At 30.2% G+C, this 17792-nt stretch overlaps 1 protein-coding gene across 1 annotated transcript in view; it reads left to right on the forward strand.

Annotated features, from left to right (window-relative positions):
• Positions 1-17792, forward strand: part of LOC107631143 (RNA cytidine acetyltransferase 1) — a 568507-nt gene that overhangs the window by 21409 nt on the left and 529306 nt on the right. The gene's annotated exons all lie outside the window — the stretch shown is intronic.

A 17792-nucleotide genomic window follows, 5' to 3' on the forward strand; every position in this document is an offset into this window, starting at 1 on the left:
TCAAACCAGCGTTCCAAGTCAGCATAAAAATTCTAGCGTCAAAACGCCAGAACTGGCATAAAAGCTGGAGTTAAACGCCCAAACTGGCACAAAAGCTGGCGTTTAACTCCAAGAAAAGTCTCTACATGTGAAAGCTTCAATGCTCAGCCCAAGCACACACCAAGTGGGCCCAGAAGTGGATTTTGCATCATTTACTCATTTCTGTAAACCCTAGGCTACTAGTTTTCTATAAATAGGACCTTTTGCTATTGTATTTACACACCTCATGACACTTTACACGTTTCATATTGTATCTTCTACGGCATGAGTCTCTGAACCCCATTGTTGGGGGTGAGGAGCTCTGCTGTGTTTCGATGAATTAATGCCATTACTACTATTTTCCATTCTATCACGCTTGCTTCTATTCTAAGATATTCATTCGTACTTCAACCTGATGAATGTGATGATCCGTGACATTCATCATCATTCTCACCTATGAACGCGTGCCTGACAACCACTTCCGTTCTACATGCAATCAAGCTTGAATGTGTATCTCTTGGGTTTCTAATCTAAGATTAGAACCTTCGTGGTATAGGCCAGAATTATTGGCGGCCATTCCTGAGGTCCGTAAAGTCTAAACCTTGTCTGTGGTATTTCGAATAGGATCTGGGAAGGGATGACTGTGACGAGCTTCAAACTCGCGAGTGTTGGGCGTGTGACAGACGCAAAAGGATCAATGGATCCTATTCCAACATGATCGAGAACCGACAGATGATTAGCCGTGCGGTGACAGCACATTTGGAACATTTTCACTGAGAGGACGGGAAGTAGCCATTGACAACGGTGATACCCAACATAGAGCTTGCCATGGAAGGAGCCTTGCGTGTGTGAAGAAGAAGATAGTAGAAAAGTAGAGATTCAGGGGACAGAGCATCTCCAAAACCTCAACCTATTCTCCATTACTGCATAACAAGTATTTATTTCATGTTCTTTTACTTTTTACAATCAAATCTGAGAATTATTGATATCCTGACTAAGAGTTATAAGATAACCATAGCTTGCTTCAAGCCGACAATCTCCGTGGGATCGATCCTTACTCACGTAAGGTATTACTTGGACGACCCAGTGCACTTGCTGGTTAGTTGTGCGGAGTTGCAAAAGTGTGATTGTAATTTCGTGCACCAAACTCCTTTAAGAATTATTAATTCAAAATACATAAAAGTACATTCTGATTTCTAGATATAAAAAATAATAAGAAAATAATTTAAATTTAATTTATTTATTTTATTTATTTGTTTATTATTTATTAAATAATTTAATATTTATTTAATTTTGGTCAAATCAGATAATATAATTAATTAGTTATAATTAATGTCACCATAATGGTTTAATTGAAACATATTGAAACTCTAAAAGTAAAATTAAAACTAAATGTTAAGGATAAAATAAAAATAAAATTGCATTTACTATATCTTGCAATTATTTTTTAATAAAAATTTTATTTATACATCTTTAAAATGCATCACTTTAATACAATGATATTTTTATTAAAAATAAAAATTATGATAAATATCTTATATATTTGTTAGTAAATTATATACAAATATTTTTTGAAGTATATCATTTTTATTATATAAAAATAACTTAAATACTTTTAAATGTGATTATGATAATTCGTTAAGTATTATATTTTTTTACTAATTTATGTTTAATAATTTACCTCTAACTTTTAATTATAGTAAAAATGTAAGATATGATGCCAAAAAAAAGCTAAAGCGACATAAATTTTTTACTAACAAAAAAAAATATTTTTTAATTTTTTAGACACATATCTATTTTTTTAAGTTATACATTTTAATTTATATAAATTAATGACAATTAAATGTATAAAAAAAATACTAATTAATAAAAAAATAAAATTTAAGATAAACATGTCTTGAACAAATTGAAATAAAATAAAGGCTTTTAATTATGATCATTAATTATAATCACATATATTTACTTCAAGATTTATACTTCAAAAACTCAGTATATTAATATTTTGTATTTTTATTTTTTAATTTTAGACTATCACAAACATTAGTTACTCTCCAATAATGACAATGTTTTTAAAAAAATAAACATAATTAAATAATCTTAAAATTATATAATAATTTTTAAAATAACAATAAAATATACAATTACTTAAAATATAATATTTATGTAGTAATTGAAATTTAATTGCCAATGTAAAAGTAACATATAATATCATTTTGTAATCAAATAAGTGTTTAATCAAAGAATTTAATATTTATATATATAATAATATGACAAAATAAATAAAAGTTTGAGTTTAACCATAATATAAATTGTAACTGATTTGATTTAATAATTTTAAAAAAAATTGAATAACCTTTTTTAGAAATATGCCAATCTAAATAAAATAAATTGAAGATAAAAAAATATAACTAAATTATATAATACAACATAATATTCTTAAAAATTTGTTTTATAGCAAATCTAATATCAAGATATTTATTATCATCTATGGTATAATCTAATTTTATAATTATTTAAACGTTATTTTTATGAAAAATCGCATTATTTATTTTGAAAAAAAAATATTTACTCATTATTATAATTTAAATAGAATATAAAATAGATATTAAACCAATTATTTCTTTTAATAATTACTCAGTCACAAATATCCATCAAAGACATGAGATTTAAGAGCATACAAAGTAAATATAATACTTAGAACTTTTACATTACTACGAAAAGATGATTATCACAAGTCTTTTTTATCATAAATTAAATAGAACAACATATAATAATAAAGAAACAATCAAATCCAAAAAAAATTATAGAATACCTGTCATACACTACGACAGTTAGTATTGAAAAAGTTTTAACCATTTATTTTTTTATTGAATAAATTATCGTTTGTACCATAAAAGATACAGATGCTGACAAATGTACCCATATAAGAATAAAACGACAATTATAACCACGGAAGATGGCTTTCGTGTGCCAAGAGTACCTGGACGTTGGTTACACAATTGGTTCGTTAGGGTATTCTTGGCACACGGAAGCTATCTTCCGTGGGTACAATTGTCGTTTTATTCTTATATGGATACATTTATCAGCGTTTGTATCTTTCATGGATACAAATGATAATTTATTCTTTTTTATTAGTTATCTTTTTATCTACTCTGTATTTTATCTACGAATATGTTAAGGACTAAACCTATGCTTCAACCTTTCAAAATTCCATATATTTTTGCCAAACACAATATTATTATGCCTTTTTTTCTAGAAATCATTAAATGGAAGAACCGTTAGTAAAAAGATGAGGTTTTCTTATAATATGTATGATTTTTTATGATAATAAAAAAAATAAAAAGCATAAAATAATATTGTGTATATTTAAGTTAATTTTAATCTTTTTTAATAATCAGATTTGTCATAATGTAACTGATAAACAATGACAGTTAATACGGATTTGATATGTTTTGAGTATGCTATACATTTTATGATTTTGTACGAAACAATATTAATTTTAATTTATATCTTTATTATATGGTATTAAAAATAAAAAGTATTTGTATTGTTAGCATTTTTCAAACCTTCCTCAACTCTGATCGTGATTAGGCCTAAAAGATCACCTACCTCGTTGGACATAAATATAATCCAATCAATTTTCATCTGATAGTGCTATACATTCGCATAATCATAGGAGAATCACATTCGCATAATCATAGGAGAATCACATTCACATAATCTAGGAGAATTAACTTTAGCGAGATAACAATATGGTATTTAGTTACCACGTAAGTATTTTTATATATAGAATTATCAATCAATTATGTATGGCTTCTGATGAAAATAATATATTTAACATGGATATTGTTTGTTAGGTAAAAGATAACAGATTGACAAAGAAAATTAATTACAATGGGTATATTTATTTTAAAAAATATTTTTTTTATATAATGCTATAAAAAATATCATGGTCACCCTAAATTACTACAGGTTCAACTTCCATCAACAGCGGTAGAATACCTAAATTGAGACATTTTCAGACTATAATATTTGTCAAACAAACAATTAGTGAAACACTTATCCATACCTTCTCATTTTGAGTATATTTATACATAAAAAAAGAGTTGAAATAACAAAAGTGATAAAAATGATTTTTATAATTTTGTGTGGCTATCTATATATAGAAAACAAAAAGACTATGATTATCTAACAAAATTAATTTTATTTATTGCATTCAATTTGAATAAGTAAAAAATCATCTTATTTTATTTCAGTCCTTAATTCACATGATTTAAATTTAGCTCAATATATATGATTTGATTTGATTTAATTATTAGTGAAAAATATATTAAGAACCTATTTTATGCATAGATTTGTTATTTTAATGATTAATTAATACAGATAATTAGTATATTGATTTAATTTAATAAATTAAAAAAATAAATTAAAAAATACTAACAAAACACTAAAAGAAATAAATTAAAAAATACTACCAAATCAATTTGATATAAATTATAATAAATTATGTGATATTTAAATATCTAATCAAATCAATTAGTTGATATAGTTCATTTATCATAATAAATTGTATTTAATGAGTTAAAAGAAACAAATCGCTAAACACTCTCATAAGCATGCATGTCACGTCAACTCCATCATTAAGTGTAAAAACTTGATTTTTATATAATAGAATAGATAATAAATAGAATATATAAGAATATGATATGTGACATATTTTAATTATGAAACTGGTATTATATAATAGATTTTTTCTAAATTCTTATTGCTTGTTCGTTGCTAATTTTTACATAATTACTTAATAATTTCTGCCTATGAAACTATCAAATTCCTAATATTATGATTTAATTAATAAGAATGATGACATTAATATTTTTTCATAAGTCTTGTTATTATTTATAATTAGAAAATAGCCATAAATAAATTTATTTCCTTAATGAGTGTTAAATTTGTTGTCAAATTTTATATTACCTTTAAAATTTTAGCGTAATTGAGTCTAATTTCTACATTTTAAAATAAATTTACTCAAAAAAATTAATATGAAAATCACATTATTATTATTACAAATTACTTTTTTAACATAATTAGTGGTGCTTGTTTGAACCATTAAATTTAGCTTCTAATGATATTAAAGTCAACCTATTTTATTATCTTGTACCTCCAAAGAATTTACACAACTAACATAAAAATATAACAATTGAAAAAAATTCATTACAATGGGTATATTTATTTTAACAAATATTCTTCTATCTAGTACTATAAAAAAATACATTGACCACTTTAAATTGCTACAGGTCAACTTCCATCCACATTAGTAGAATGTCTAAATTGAGATATATTCATCTAACAAACAATCAATAAAACACTCATCTGTACTTTCTCATTTTGGGTACATTTATACATAAAAGAAATTATACATAAAGAAAAAAAAAGAAGAAGAAAAGAAGAGTTGAAATAGCAAGAGTAATAAAAATTATGATTTTTATAATTTTGTGTGGCCATATATATATAGTAGACCAGACAACTATAATTATCTAACAAAATTAATTTGTATTTATTGCACTCAACTTGAATAAGTAAGAAATGATCTTATTTTAATTTAGTCTTTAATGCACATGATTTGAATTTAGCTTAATATATATTATTTGATTTGATTTGATTTAATTATTAGTTAAAAATATCTCAGTTATCTATTTTATTCATAAATTTATTATTTAATGACTAATAAATTAATCAAATTAATTAATTAGTACATACAATAAATTTGGTTTAATAAATTAAAAGAATTAAATTAAAAAATACTAACATAATATTAAAATAAATGAATTAAAAAATATTACCAAATCAAATTGATATAAATTATAATAAATTATATGATATTTAAATATCTAATCAAATCACTTAGTTGATATAGTTAGTTTATCGTAATAATTTGTATTTAATTAGTTAAAAAAAATAAATTGGGAAACACTCTCAGAAGCATGCCACGTCAGCTCCATCATTAAATGGAGAAATCTAATTTTTATATAATAGAATAGATAGATGGTCATCAACATTAAAATTATTTTTAAAATTATTCTTTTGACAATTTTACCTTTATCTCACTAAGTCTACTCTCTCATCTCCATTACTCCAATTCTATTTTTATCTTCGTCAACCTAATTAAATTAGTTATCATACTCTTCTTCTCACTTATACGTACACATTCAAATGAAAAAAAAAAAAGAGAGAGAGGCGCAAAGAAGGTGAACAAGAATTTGATAGAAGAAGAAAAATAAGAGAGGAAGAGAGGAGGAGAAGGAACAGCATCGGCGAAGTTAAGTGTCGTCGTCACCGTCAACGCAACAAATAGAGAGAGGGAGCAGCATTGACGGTGGTTTCATATCTTCTTTTTCTGGCGGCAATTTCAAAGAGGAGTCGTAGTGGCAGTTTCAGTGGTGGTGGTAGAGTGTGTGCATATATCGTCTTCTTTCCCTTTTCGGTAAGGGTGAACACAGATCGGATTTGATTGGATATGGTCAAAATCTCGATTCTATCCGTATTAGATCTAATATCCGCAGTTTTTAAGCTTGGATCCGATCTACACATTTGCAGATCAAATAGGATCGGATATCAAACATATCTGCAAAACATAAAAATATTTTTAAAATCTTATTTTTATTAAAAAATATCAATAAAATTCATTTTTTCTACTCTTTTAAATATGTTACTCTTAAAATAATATTAAACATATTTTTCTAAAATAAAAAATTAAAATAATACAACATATATGATAATTAATAGTTGAAATAAAATATAAAAATAATATTACTTATTTATTTATTTATTTATTTTTGCGGATCCGCGGATATACGGATCAGATCTAATCAGATCCAATAGCTTTGCAGATTGGATTCGGATAAATACCGCGGATATGCAGATCGAATTCGATCGATGAACGCCCCCTACTTTTTTACTCCCTCCCTCCCTCCCTCCCTTTCACCCCCCGCGCGCGCGTTTTCCCTCTCTTTTCAGTCCTTTTCTTCGGCAACCCACCCAACGGCAACAAATTTTCTCACCGTCACTGTCCAACTCTCTTCTTCTTCTTCTTCTCCTCTCTCACTGAGCTCACTACATCTCTTTCGTCTCTCTGTCCTAATTTTTTTCTTTCTTTCTTACTTTACAAAAAAAATATGCATGATTGTGATGTTGCTTCTTCTTCTTCTCCTCTTTCACGATGCTTATTGCATCTCTCTTCTCTCTCTTACTTAATTTTTTTTCTTATTTTAAAAAAAAAATGAATTACTGTGATGTTAAGTTTGAATGATTGGATTGCAATGAAAGATGTTATTAGTGGTGTTCTTGAATTTAATTGTTGTGTTGTTTCTCTGTCCTAATTTTTTTTTCTTTTTTACTTAAAAAAATATGAATTACGGTGATGTTGTTAACTTTGAATGATTGAATTGGAATGGATGATGTTGTTGGTGAAGTTGTTCTTGAATCTGAATGTCGTATGGTTGCTACTGATGATGAATTCTTGAATTTCAATATTGTGTTGTTGTTGATGATGGAAGAAATGGATAGTTGTGGGAAGAAAAATGACTAATAGTTGGTAGGAGTAAGTGGGTAGTGATGGCGGATGGTAGGGTTAGAATAAGAACAAATATAAGAATATTTTTGTTCAAAAATTTTGAAAGGACAATTTTAATTTAAAATGAAACGTTGAAGACTATTTTAAATAGGAAAAAAAAGTTAAAGATGAGATCAAAACAGTACTTATCCTTTAATTTAATCAAATATATCTGTTTTGCTTGATTTTGATTTAACTTCGACAGGGAATATCAATCAAACTTGTATCACTAATCACAATTTGAAAAACAAATATGACCTTTCTTTATGTTAATCAGTCTAGGGCTTTGCTTAAATGCAAAAAATAGTTAGTTTCTTTTGATGGTTAGAAAAGGTTTTGAGAAGAACAAAAAACAACAACCATAAAGAACCTAGTAACGTTATTAGGAATGATAATACTATTCGAATTAGTAGATACTTATTCCGCCTCTATCAGTTTGGGGTGGGTATTTAGCAAGACAAGGTTAGGTTCGTTTAGGTAATATACGTCTCTATTCGTTCCAGTATATATATAATTTTAATATATTAAATTATTAATAATATTGTATCATATTTAAATTTTTATTTTAATTTATGTTATGTATGTGATGATATACTTATATAAAATTTGAAATTTAATTTTATTTGTTGGATTTTAATAATTATAGGGACAAATACCAACAGAGACGAATTACGATTCAACTTTTTACTATTCACGGATAAGAAAGTGATAAATTTTATGCGAATTATTTTAAAACGAAGTGGGATCGGATAGAGCAAAACTCGCTCCTATCCGTCTTATTGCCACCCTAAAAATTATAAGATTACACAATGTGTTTGAAATGAAACTTTTGAATGCTAGAAAAATAAATATAAAATAAAAATTGGAAAGAGAAAAAGAAATAAGAACATGAACAAAACATAAGAAATGAAGAAAAGAAAAAAAAAGAAAAATGAAAATAGCTTTTAATACTCACTTGCTTTTTTTTTGTTTTTTCTTTGTTAATGTGATTGAAAAATCTTTTAAAATTTAAAAGTACTCGTAAATTTCATAATTGAAGTCTTCTTCAGATTTAGGATCATCCTTTATTTATAATCGAGCTTCTTAGTTTAAAATAATTTTTTTCGGTGATCAAATATATCTTTCCACATTTTGATTCTTTTTGGAGGTCAAGCAATTTTATTCACATTTTGACCGTTTTTAACTTCTCACTTATTTTATTATTGCTTTGAGTTCAAATTTAAAATTAAGCACGATTTAATTATATATGATCCTCTTTCTTAGATTCGATTTCATTGCTTTCATTTTATAATATTTGTAAACTTTAGCCAAGTCTTATTTCTTCATTTTTCTCTCTTAATAACATAATATTTACACTTCTTGACTTTTCTCCCTCTCGACTTACATTCATTTACTCGATTGGAGAAATGCTTTTCGCTTTTCCAAGAACATGAGAGAATCATGGGCTTTACTTCCTTAGTTTTCCAACTTTCTTAGAAGACTGTTTTTTTTTTTTTTTGGTTTTTCACGAGTCAATAACTAATTCGTCGCGGATCTAAACTTCATTTAAGGGTCTGTCGCTCTCAATAAGTTGTTACATGTACAAGGCAGGATTCGAATCTCCAACACTTACTTAAGCGGACAAGTGAGTTGACCACTCGACCAACTCAAATTGGTTGAAAAAGACTGTCTTTTTTAACCACTTGATTTTTGCACTAAAATTATATTTCACCTTTTATCTTTACTTTTCAGTCTTAGAGCAATATTCTTCTACTCATATTTTTACTTAAGTCGAAAATATTTTGCACCAATAATGTCAAATCATTTAACAATTTTTAACTATTAATTTTATCTAAAAACAAACAACAATAATTAAGTTTTTACCTATTTCTTTTAGAAAAAAAAGAATACATTTGTAAAGCGAAAGCATTCGAAATAGAGTCCCGCTAGGGAGACAATGGGATATGTATACAATAACTACAATTGACTGTTTATTGGGCCAGTTTTCATTAAAGAGTAATTAAACGCAAAATAATCCTAAATCCTAATTGTTGTTTACTTTATTCCACCACCAAATTAATCCTATTTTAAATTTGTCCCCAATTACCCAATCCTTTCGGTTCCCACGCTGTGTCTCCCCTATCCAAAACCCTCCAAGTCGCTGCAGAGATGCCTATGCCGCCTTCACCACCGAACATCCAACCTCATCGGAGTACAGCTTCCACTTCAGTCAACCCACCTCTCTTGCATGCATGTGTCTCCATCGCTGGTACCCACCTCTCTTCCCTCATGCCTGTATTTTTCCCGTCGCGAGTCTCCCTCTCATCCCCTGGCAGCCCTGGTCGAGGCCGGCCATCGTCGTTACGGTCGCGCGTTCTGGTGAGTGGCTCGCCTCTCTCTCCCGCGCCGGTACCCAGCCTGGTGGTCCTGTCCTCCCTCCGCCGTCATAGCCCCACAGATCATCACCGTTGTGTACGCTGAGCAAGTCGGCCCTCTTGCTGCCACGGCACCCACCCCCAACTGAATAGGTTGGTTGATAAATATGTTTAGTTGATGAATTTGGGTTTGATTGTAATTTGATGTTCATGCCAAGAATTTGTTGCTGAGTTTCTTGATGTTCTTTTCATAATTAAGAACACCTTGGTAGGGATTTGAATATTTTGGAATGTATTGACCAAGTTGATGCTGTTGATGGTTGCATTAGTGTTTATTTTAGTGCAGAAAATTTTGCATTAGTGCTTAATTATCTGATCTGGTTAAAATGATTCAAACTCTATGAAACTTTTTCCTTCTTCATTGTTTAGAAGATTTTCTTACCTATAAGCTGCTAAGTATGTTTCTAATTTCACACTGAGCTGGTTCGAAACTATGCTTATGGTTATAGTATGATAAAATTTCTGAAGATGATTGTTTTTAAATTTAATATGTATTTAAAATATCCTCTTAGAATACGTTTTCTCTTTTAGGCTGTAAATCTAGAGCTTTATTCCTTTTTTTTTCAGTCACAGAAAGTTTGTTCTTTCATATAATTAAGCAACAATTCATCAGTGGTTTACAATTGCCTATGTGTTTCTTACTTGAATTGGATCCTACGTTTACTTAATTGGAATTGTTCTGTGATTATGTTCTGGAGTTTTTGTTAAAAAAATAGATGGATAAATTTGAATAGTACAATTTTCTTTGCAACATTTTAGTTTATTGAATATAGGGATTTTTCTTTTGTAAGATGCAGGGTGATGTTTTGCTAGTCACAATTATGTATATGTTCTATTCTTTTTGTAAGACTCCATGATTCTGTTGCAAATCCTGATAAGTTTGAGAGAGTCCTAAGTCTAACAAAACAATCATCCACGTAGCATGTAAAATAACCATCCGGCTACTTAGAGGACTAAACATCCCACATTTGTTACTTGTTTATACGTAAACCGAATTTAATAAAATAACCATCCAATTACTAATTAAAACAACCATCTACACACCTAGTGAATTGAGCATTTAGTATATTTAACATGTGATTACGTGGATAGTTACCATTTTGTTGTACACATGCATTTTGATCCCATTGATGCAACTCAAGAAGGCACTGTTTGGTTGTTACATGGCTTTTTTCTCTTGTGACACCATCAAAAGCATGTCCAAGGAGATTCAATTCCCGTAAAAATTCCTTCTCTATCTGTGGCCAGGTTCCAGGATTTGCAGTGTCTAGGAGAAGATGATGATGAGACTTGCTCCATTTGCTTGGTGGAGTTTGAAGATGAAGATGCTGTTAGCAAGCTCAGAAGGTGTAACCACATATTCCATCTTAGTTGCATTCAGCAATGGATAGAGCGAAATCAATTCTCATGCCCACTTTGTAGGTCCTTTTTATTTTCTCATAATCTTCATACCAGGGAATTCAATGAATACTAGATCTTATTTTTCTAATTTGTAACTTAGTTTATGTTAGTGGATCGGATACCAGTTTATAGCTAGCTAGTTTCAACCTATGAAGCATGGACACTTCGCTGAGTTGTCGTGTCCGTGTATCGAACACATTTTGGACACGACACTCACCGACACTCGTCCGACACGCGTGTCTGCTGTGTCCAAACCGTGTCTTAATAAAAAATAAAAAATTCTTCACCGGACACGTTTGGACACACCTAAATACCATCACGTGTCAGCGTGTCCAATCTTATTCTTAACATATATTTTTGAAATAAATTTAGATATAGTATATATTATTATTTATTAAAACAAAAAATATTTTAAATACTTGATATAATTAAAATAAGATATTAAAAATAATTAAAAAATTAATTTATATTTTAGTGTCAATAAAATATCAAAATACCATTATGATTTATCTAAAAAATACTTTATATTTTATATATATGCGTGTCCTCGTGTCTTATAAGATTTTCAAATTTGCGTGTCGGCGTGTCCCGTATCGTGTCGTGTCCCGTGTCGTTGTCAGTGTCTGTGCATCATAGGTTTCAACATACATCATCTTTTAGATGATCATAATCATATATACATAGCAATTTAATTTGAGATTGGTTTTGTTTGATAGTAGTAGTTTTGGAATGTATCTCTACAAAAAATCAATATGAAGAACAATATTTTGCAGAGATTGATGAGTTTCATCAAATTGTTGATGTCAACATATGATTGAATTAACAGTAATAGCTCACATGGGTAGACAAAAATTATTGTAGCATCTGTCTTTTTTAAAAAAGACTTGGTTTATTATTTTTTTCCTCTAAATAATTTAGTTTTAACTATTTTACTTGTGAAAAAAAACTATTAAAATAGTCATTCGTATAAAAATATATTGAAATACTTAGTATAGACGAATAAATTTGAATAGTACAATTTACTTTGCGACATTTTATTTTATTGAATATAGAAATTTTTCTTTTGTAAGACGCAGGGTGATGTTTTGCTAGTCACAATTACGTATATGTTCTGTTCTTTTTGTAAAACCCCATGATTCTATTGCAAATCCTGATAAGTTTGAGAAAGTCCCAAGTCCAACAAAATAATCATCCACGTAGCATGTAAAATAACCATCCGGCTACTTAGAGAACTGAACATCCCACATTTGTATACCTATTTATACGTAAACCGAAATTAATAAAATAACCATCCAATTACTAATTAAAACAACCATCTGTACATCTAGTAAATTGAGCATTTAGTATATTTAACATGTGATTACGTAAATAACTATCCACGTATGAATAAAAATAACCATCTGTCAATATAGTGAAATGAACATCTTAAATATTCGTCATTGACCACAACTTAATTATAACACTTTTGGGTTAAATTTCTCCTTAATCACATATTCATGATACTAACAGCATATGTTTTATAATTGAAAAAATCTACACTTTGTGATAAATTTCCATTATGGAATATGACATAATTAAGTAGGATTTAGAAATGTAATAACATGTCTATTATAACTTAATAACTTATATCTAACTGCAACAACCCCAAGCATACGTGAATTCAGTGAATGGTAAACTAAATCCAATTTAACAATATGACCACGTTCTGTCTCATCAGTTTCTAGCTCAGTCATATCCGTCACTTCCACGACCTGCAATCGAACACAAACAAAAAAAAACCAACCAAAGAAATTAAGTGACATATAGTACTATCATATAAATATCAGCAATATAAACCACTATTTTATGGTTTATTTTGTGCTCAATTGAGTGAATTTTATCAACTCTTTACCCACTTATTCATACTATTTGCATGGTTTTACATTTGCCTTCCTAATTATGTGCTTTGATTGAAAACATGCTTCTTTGTCCTTAAGTTCCCTATGTTTAATCCTCTCTTATTACCATTAGATGCCTTGATATGTGTGTTAAGTGATTTCAGAGATTACAGGACAGGAATAACTCAGAGGATGGAAAAGAAGCATGCAAAAGTGGAAGGAATACAAGAAGTTGGAGAAATTGCTAAGCTGTCCAGCCTGACCTCTTCGCACTCAAACGGCTATAACTTTAGCTACAGAGGTCCAAACGATGCGATTCCAGTTGCGTTGGAAAGCTAATATCCGGAGCTTCGATTTGATATATAATTTGCCATAGTTTCCCTGACGCTAGGTGATGCGAACGCGTGCTCTACGCGGATGCATCGCAGTGACGAAAATCAGCGTGTTTGAATTCGCAACCAGCAAATTCTGGGCTGTTTCTGAACCAGTTCTCGGCCCAGAAAACACAGATTAGAGGCTATAAAGTAAGAGAATGCATCCATTTATCAGACATGGGCTCATAATACACAATTTTAGGATTTAGATGTAGTTTTTAGAGAGAGAGGTTCTCTCCTCTCTCTTAGGATTTAGGATTTTAGGATTTCTATTAGTTTAGTTCATTTCATCTTCAGTCACGGGTTCAATATTCCTTTCAGTTTATATTTCTCTTCTACTTTTAGATACTTTAATACTTTTATTTGTTAATTACTTATGTTGCCCATTTGATTCATAAATCTTTCCATGTTAGGACTTAAATTTATTTTTAAATGCAATTTGAGGTATTTCAGACTTACGATTGCTCTCTTTAATTTATTAATGCTCTCGATTTATCCAAATTATTTTCATTCAAGTAGAATTTCTTCCCTTTTGGCTTTGGTTAAGTAATTGATGACTCTTGAGTTATCAAACTCGAGGTGTTGATTGAAAATTGGAATTCTTCAAGAATTAATTCGAGATCCAATAACTCTAGCCTTTCCCAAGGAAAGACTAGGACTTGAGGATTCAAAAATTAATTCATCCACTTAACTTACCTTCATAGTTAGAGGTTAATAAGGCGGGAGAAAAATCTAATTCTCATCACAATCAATAAGGATAACTAGGATAGGACTTCCAAATCCTCATACCTTGCCAAGAGTTTATTTTATTATTATTATTTTATTTTTCTTATCATTTAACATACTGGTTTCTTACTTTCAAAACCCCCAATTTACAAGACTCCTAACCAATAATAAGAACACCTCCCTGCAATTCCTTGAGAAGACGACCCGAGGTTTAAATACTCGGTTATCAATTTTAAAGGGATTTGTTACTTATGACAACCAGAACTTTTATAAGAAAGGTTGATTGCTTGGTTTAGTAACTATACTTGCAACGAGAGTTTACTATAACTTCTAAATCATCAATCTTCAGTTCTTTAACCACCAAAAAAATGACTAACTTAAATTGGATTAAGCATGTTAGTAAAATTTCAGTTTATAATAAGCACTATACTCACTATTTTTTAATAAAGTCTTTTAATCAGGCAAAAAGTAAGCAACCATAGCGAAATAAAAGTAACTCACTAGTTCACTGACGTGATTATGGGATTTGAACTAAATATTGGACAGGACATGAATTTAAAGCAGACATGTGTGTAATCAAAAGCAAGCCTAATAATGGAGAATGCAACTGTTACCTTCACGTTGGCTAAATAGTATTCTGCCATTTGCCAACGGGTGCAATGAATGTAACTTTGAGAAATAAATTTTATCATGGATGCATATTACAATAGCTCCATAATTCCATGAATTGTGAATGAAGCAAAAGCTGTCATAGTATTTAGTTATCACTGGAAACAATGAGACCATAATTGACAAAGTCACTTGTGTTATGTTGGACAGTTGGAACCTGTCTTCATGGTGTATGAATTGAAATATTTACACTAGTGCAATCAAAAGGACTATCAATTAATTGAGAATTGAACCAAAAAGTGGTCCTTAAAATTCTCTTTTATGGAAAAAAAATTTCTATTTAAGTTGAATTAAGAAAGTTTTAATTATTATTTTTTGAAAAAAAAATCCAAACAATCAAAAATAATATTTAATTACAGTCTCATTGGAGCATTTTAGAAATGGAAAATACTCCTCGTATATCCAAGAAATAAATTTGAGAAACCAAGAAGAAGTGAAAACAAGGAAGCATATCCTACTGTTGCTTTAATGCGTTCTTCCAATGTTGGGTGAGCGGTGGAGTTCCGGTGTCAGGCGAAGAAACTGCCACCAGCCACGGACGACGCGCGCAACGGAGACTGGGCGCTGCAGTTCGAGACGACGCTGATGGACGAAGCAGTTGCTGCCAGTGACGGTAGAGGCGCGCGAAGGAGACTGGGCGCTGCAATTCTGAAGGGCGCCGACGCAGGTTCCAGGTCAGGTGGAGATGACGGACGGGGGAGACTCTCGGATTAATCGAGAGAATGGAGGTCACACCGTCTTGATTTTATAACTGATGGTAACCCTAATTTGTTTCAAATTTCAAATTAGAAAGAATTCAAAATTAATTAATTACCCATAATTTAATTTTAATTTCAATTAAATCCCCATTGTATGCATTGTACAATAAGGCTATTATCTCCTCATACTTTTCCTTCAAAATGTGGAGGATGGTGCTTATTTGATTTCTTTACGTGCCATGAATCATAAAAGATCTTTCTAATGTTTTTTGGTCAGAATATGTAATTTAAGAAAGGGTATCATCAACATGTGAACGCATTCCGTCATTTCTAAATGAATATGTGTTAAGTATAAATAATAACTTTTGGTTTGGACTTAATTTAAGCTAGCTTCTTAAGTTTACAGTTTTGTTATTTAAATTAGTACATGCAATTTAGAGTGAGGTTTTGTATAGAATGTTTTTTTTTTTAGTCATACAAACACACTCACACACCTATTCACACACACTAACCTAGCCACCAACCGCTGCTAGGATTCGAACTTATGTGGCTTTGGTATAGAATGTTTTATTTAAGTAGAAATACAATCTGTACCCGAGGCTTGGGTCAGATGGCAACTTTGTTTGCCTCACATAGTGCTACACCGGTTTTTAAATTTTAAAAAGTACAAGCCAACTTTGAATATTTATGATTATACTATATGTACACCAAAATCAATCACTAAAGTCAGCCATCAGTATAAAGTACATGTTGAAATATAAATACACATTGAAAATAAATTAAATAGTCAAATACTTTTTTCGTCCTTAAATCTTGGGTCAAAATCAAAATCGTTCCTGACTTTTTTTGCTTATTAATATCATCCTTAACGTTAAAAATCGTTTTAAAAAAAGCCTCTCTTTCCTTCACCCTCATCCCACCCACACCCCTTTTTGGCTTTTTGCCCTAACTCACCCACACGAAGAAAACAAAAGACAGAGGGAGAATAGGGAACACGAGGGAGAGAAGGAGAGAAAAGAGGGGGAAGGGGGGACAACGACGCTGGCTTAGGTGGAGTCATCGCTGCCGCTGAGCTAACCGAGAAGAAGAGTGGTAGAGGAGAGAGAGGATACCGAATTAGAGAGAGATTTCGAAGAGAAAGAGTTCGTAGATAAGGAGATCTCGCTGGCGTAGGTGCAACGCTAGCCTTCATTCAGCCTCTTCGCAGTGTTGCGCCTCCAGTCTTCCTTCTCCTTATGTTGCACGGTGCCTCCTAGTTTTGCCTCCTATAGTGTCATGCCTCCATTATGCCTCCTCGTCGTGCTACGCCTCCTTTCTATCTCCATTCTGTTCTTTTCCTCTTTAGTTGAATTTCTGGTTTATTTGAAAAAAAAAATTGGTTTATTTTTGAAAAAAAATTGTCGCAGTTAGTTCTGTTATTGAATTTGTGTTGTTGTTTCATTGTAATTACTAATTTATAATTGTATAATTTCTATTGTTGTTGATTTTGGATTTGAAATTGTGGTTGATGATTGCTGAATTATTATTTAATCTGAAACTTTTGTTGATTTATTGTGGTTGTTATTGTTGCTAAATTGTTGCTATTGAGTTTTTTAAGTATCGAAAAAAAAAAGAGAGGATTCAGGTAAAATGAGAATGGTTGGGGGTAGTGGGTGGGCAGTAGTGATTTAGGATGATGAACTGGTAATTGAGAGAAAGAAAGTGTGATGGTTATGGTGACAATGGTGATGGCGATAAGAAAAGGAGGGAGAGAGGGAGACAGCAAATGCGTAGCAATGGTGTTGATGATGCAAAGGTTAGTGGTGAGGGTGGAGAATATTTTTTTATTTTTAAGGACAAAATTGTCCGAAAAATGTTGTTCATGGACAAAAAAAATAATTTTTATAACATTTTGTAACGTTGATGATGATTTTAATAAAAAAAAATGTCGGAGACGATTTTGATTTTAACTCAAAACCTTAAAAGTACTTAACCTTAAATTAAACTACATATGTATATATATAAAA

Source organism: Arachis ipaensis, chromosome B3, assembly GCF_059453495.1.
Source record: "Arachis ipaensis isolate K30076 ecotype BB chromosome B3, ASM5945349v1, whole genome shotgun sequence".
NCBI classification, from domain to species: Eukaryota; Viridiplantae; Streptophyta; class Magnoliopsida; order Fabales; family Fabaceae; genus Arachis; species Arachis ipaensis.